General features: G+C 32.9%; 1 long non-coding RNA gene across 1 annotated transcript; it reads left to right on the forward strand.

Annotated features, from left to right (window-relative positions):
• Positions 1–709: 709 nt before the first annotated feature.
• On the forward strand, positions 710–2,693 carry LOC140013269 (uncharacterized). Its single transcript, XR_011820346.1, has 3 exons — positions 710–1,009; positions 2,193–2,272; positions 2,602–2,693. It is a non-coding gene; the product is annotated as an uncharacterized lncRNA (long non-coding RNA).
• Positions 2,694–5,085: the final 2,392 nt, after the last annotated feature.

Genomic DNA, 5,085 nt, shown 5'->3' on the forward strand with positions numbered 1-5,085 from the left:
AAGGTAGCAATTAATAATGTATTAGTAAAATTATACTTCAACTAAAAAACTTGATTGAAATTTTGGGGAACTCAGTGAACCGATATTTCACTGAAACTAAATAAACAAAGTATGTGAAAAATATGTGGTGCGGGTCAAATTTGGAAAGCAAATATTTTGTAACCCAATAGAAAAGCTCTCCGCTTTACTCTCCATTGGTCTCCCACTCTCTCACTTTACTCCCTCGACAGAAACTATTAACAAAAAAACAATTCTCCTCCTTCTCTCCATAGATCGATCATATCTTTGTGATGTTGAACAGAAGAAGTACTCCACCAATTCTTTGCAACAAAAGGTATCTCACGTCTCTCCTTCTTCTCCCTGATTTTTCCCCAATTTTTTTTGCCCTAATTATTTTTTTGCCAAAAATTTGTGCCCAATTTTTTTGGATATTGTTTGAGTTATGGGCGAAATCATCTCCACTAGAATTATTTTAGTTGTGAATACCATTACTTTATTTTTTTTATTGTGCAAGATAAAGGGTTTCAGTAGGGTTGGTGGTGGAAACGGGTTTGAGGTTGAGTTTGGGGACGAAGGTGAAGGTTTTAATTAGCTATAGTGGTAGGAGTGGAAAAGATTTAAGAGGTAATTATGATGTAGACATGGCTATGAGTGGCTGCAAGTGAGAAAAATAGTGGGCTAAGTGGTGCTGGGTGGAGAGGGAATTGGGAAATGGCAAGGTTTAGTGAAATTTTTTCTGATGTAAAAAATTCCCCTCTTTTTTTTTTGTGTTGAAATTTGGTAAATTGTCATGGGAATTTCAAGAGAAAATCTCATGTCCATTCTCTACACCATCACCGACCTTATGTCCATTCTGTACTCCATCCAATAGAGATCAAGTCTTGGTACATGAATGAAATAATTTATTATTTTTTATGTTTTTTAATAGCAGGCTTTTCAGTTTTGGAAGTGAAGTTCTGATTTCTTTAAATTGCAAGAGAAAAGTTATATTGCCTTTTTTTAAAGTTAGGTAAGTTACATTTGAACTCCCAATGTGCAACTAATGAAGTCAATAAAAGGTTCATGGCTGACTGTAATGCCGATTCTAGAGACTTGCTTATGAACAACTTTTAGCTGCTGAAGTGGAGCATAATTCAAATATAATACAAAAGCCGCATGGTAAATTTGTATATATTGCACATCTTTTGCATTGGGAGGCGTAATTCTCAAGTTTTATGGTTAGTTAAGGAGTACGGACTTGATAACATAGAGATAGCTGGATGTATATTATGGTATAGTCATGAAAATTGGAATTTGGGATCTGCAGTGTGAAATGTAAAATGAAGAATGGATGCAAAACAGTCATACACAACTATCAAATTATTTACAAAAATTAACAATTAAAAGTGTCATAATATCTTATTCTAGTTACACTATAAAAAGTTTCATGACAAGTGTAAAAATATCACACTTAATGGGTGTCATTTTAGTTTAACTCATGTCAGTGGTTAACACCTCTTTCTTGACATTTGCAAGTGTCATAATTCATAAAAATAATGATGCTTCTAATTGCCAATAGAGTTACTAATTGGGACGTTTGAAAGTGTCATTATTACATATCTTAATGTTAGAATGGATCACACTTTCACACTTTCATTAGATCACTAGAGTAGAAACATCATCAAATGGACGTGTAAGGATACTTTGAGCTGTCATAACAGCATATGTTTCTAGTAGTGATTGATATCAGAAAAAAAGGTGCCCAATATGTTCCCACTTCCGTACCTTCTTGCCTCCTTTCAGCTTCTTTGTGGGTCTGGTTAGATGTTCATTATCTGGCTATAAAGCCAAATACTTGCCCAAGAATATCAAAATCTTTCATTTTTAAACTTGGACCTAGATTATTTCACACAATAGGGTACATGCAGCATGGGTTTCATTCTCTATGATTTTTGTTACATTCACACATGTTATCATATCCAGTTGCTTGTTTAATGAAGGTTTCTAGTGGGTAGCAGTGCATCATAAAGTAGTGAAATTGATTGGAAATTTATCCAAGTTCTACCTTGGGTTATCTTATCTGGAGTGTTTACCAATTTTCACCATGTGATTAATCTGGAATACACTTTTGAAGTTTTCAATCAATTGTTTTTACTTTTATTCTGTTGATATTACTTTTAATTGCCTTATATAGCTAACTATGTTACAAGCAGGTGTTTTAAGTTTTTTTTTGAGGAAATCATGATATTCAAGATTATGGTATAAGCTGTAGGCAGCATTTTCCTTGCCAAAGGTATAAATCAAAGCTTGATTTTCATTGTCCAAATTCTACAGTTTATATTGAATAAGTAGTTCCTTCCGACCATTTTTTTCATATTTGGTGATGGACTACCTGAATGAATATGTAAGTTTTGACGATTATGTAGTGTCCTTGGAATATGTAGTTGTATCGTTATTAGGTACAAGTATAGATTAGTATCAAAATTAAAAGAAGAAAACATATGTTTTATATGCAAACATTTTCTTATAAGAACTACAGCTACCATTTTATTCATTGTCTTCGAGCTTATAATGCACAGTATCATTTCGTAGGGACATCATTGGTTTGTTATTGTCTTGCAGCTTATTATGCTGATGCTATTGGTCCTTGCTATGGAATTTCCAATTATTGTGATTTTTTTGGGTAAGTATATACTCCTTTCTATCTATGTTAGACTTGTTTCAAATGGTTGGGTCATGTCAACAAAGTTTCTGTAAAAGTGACAATTTTCACTTTGTTTCTAGGAGACATTTGCATATAAACAAGCTACAAGTGGTCTCTAAGCTAACTAGTAGAAAAAAATTTCATAATCTGGTATTTCATCACATCTTATGCAAACTTTTCTTTATAACTACTTACTTTTATGCTATTTAAGCTACTAGCATGTGATATTTGCTATTAGAACTTTTGAAAATTGAAAGTAGGTTGGTTAGTGAATGTACTGGTTCGCCTCATAGTTAGAAGCTTCGATTTATAGTGGAGCATCTTTTCCATTTTTTTTCACAAAGTTTCACTAAAATATTAGATGCATCAAATATTTTATTATTAAATTCATTAAAATATTACCAATGGGCGCTAAGAATATCTATATATGTCAAATTTTATTTGTCATTGAAATTTGGTCTAGCGATAAACAATATGCATTTTCAATACTTGAAGTTGAAGTTGCTATACATAATCTATAGAATGAACCATACAAATGGAGCCTATGAAGCCATAAAAGGATCACTGTTTGGTTAGCATAAGCATATTAACTGTTTCTTGAGGTCTTAATAACGTAGTGAAAGTAAAAGAAGTGTTTCTTGAGCTCTAATGTTCCAAGTGCTCATCTCTTACTTTGCTCTTATTTAGTCATTGTCTAGATTATACTTAAAAGGAATGATTTAGCTTATTTTCTTGCAAATTCTTTAGTTATCTTTATTGTCTCGAGTTTTTCTTATGACCTACTAATAATTGCAGTACTTCACTGCAGATATGTTGCTCATTTTAGCTTTTTCGAAGATCAGCAGCAGGAGTTGCTAATTGACTCAAGGACAATAAAGAAAATCTTATACTTAGGAAATGTCATGACAACACTTTTTTTTTTTTGGGACTTGGATTTGTTTTGTAAAGCTACCTCGACTTATATGTGAAATTTAGGCTAAATACCACTTATCAAACTATTTGTAGGGTGTTGTTGAACTTCATTATGATATTTGAATGCTTGATATGATATTTTGGTATTTCGTAATGTAATGGATGCGTTCATTTGCTAATTCTCAAGCATTGTCATTTTTTTTTCATTTATAGATATAATTGTACTAGGAAAATCTTCAAATTTCATGGTGATAAAGTGTTATCACTGAATCAGAATTTTCCATTAATAACAACCTGTTGTCATAGAATTAAAAAATGTTTAGTGACAACAAAAGTTGTCAGTAATTAGTCTATACCAATGACAATTATGGATCACTTTTAGTGACGACATTGCTTTGTACATCATTGACAAGATACTATGTCATCACTAAAATTATAACAATTACTGACGACACCAGTTGTCACAAAACAGTCCCATTCACTGACGACTTTCACCGACGAGCCTTCAGTGACGACTCTGTGACAACTAGAAAGTTGTCAATAAAAGTTATCAGTGACGACTTTTTATTTTTTTGTGACAAAAATGGCTTGTCACTGAAGACCAATTTTCTTGTAGTGGAGGAAGAAATGTCCTTCGGAGCTTTAGGCGTTCACTGTGGGATCCTCTTGAAGGTCCTCTTGTGTGCCTGAGCAATTAACAATAGACTATCATTTACAAACCCCTACTATTAAAGAAGATCATACCATAGTACAATCTTAGAAAGTCTCATGAAACGAGCCTTATTTATCCTAAATCAAGGCTCTCAGGTGGGGTTTCAAAGTACAAGAGAAATTTAGTTTTCATCTTGGAAATCAAGTATAAAATGTTCAAGTAGTATCGAAGGAATAAGGAGTACTCAAAAAACTCCATTTCCTTGGAATTCGGAAAATTTTAGTTTTGATATGACACATTAGAAAAATCGTATCTCACGTTTTACAAGTCAAAAATTGGAAAACTTGGTACCATTGGAAACCTCTTCCAAGGTGCTAAAAGTTAATAGAATACACTTTCCCATGATTCCATACGGAAAAAATTCAAAAATTGGCTCAAATTTGCTGTTTTAAACATGAGGACAGCTTTCGGGGTTGGTTTTTGGCCAACTTTGGAAATTCGGAAAAATTCACCCATTGCGAACCAGCCTTTGGAATTTGGAACTCAATTAGAGTTGTAAACAAGGTTTAAAATAAAATAAGCGGAATGGGAATTGAAGTTTCGAGCACCAATATATGGTAGCTCAAAATTACCCAAATTTCCTTGTTAAACAAGGGTTTTCCAACATCAAGTCATGAACTTTGGAAATTTATTTGAACCATGAAACGGCCTCGGAATAACACTAAAATTAGCAGTATAATACTACCATATAAGGGTTGTTCCTCTACCAAATTTCATGGAGAAATAAGCACAGAAAGTGGGTTAACAAAACCGTTGAAATTCCAAGAAATTCTAAGGC

Source organism: Coffea arabica, chromosome 8c, assembly GCF_036785885.1.
Source record: "Coffea arabica cultivar ET-39 chromosome 8c, Coffea Arabica ET-39 HiFi, whole genome shotgun sequence".
Taxonomy (NCBI): Eukaryota; Viridiplantae; Streptophyta; class Magnoliopsida; order Gentianales; family Rubiaceae; genus Coffea; species Coffea arabica.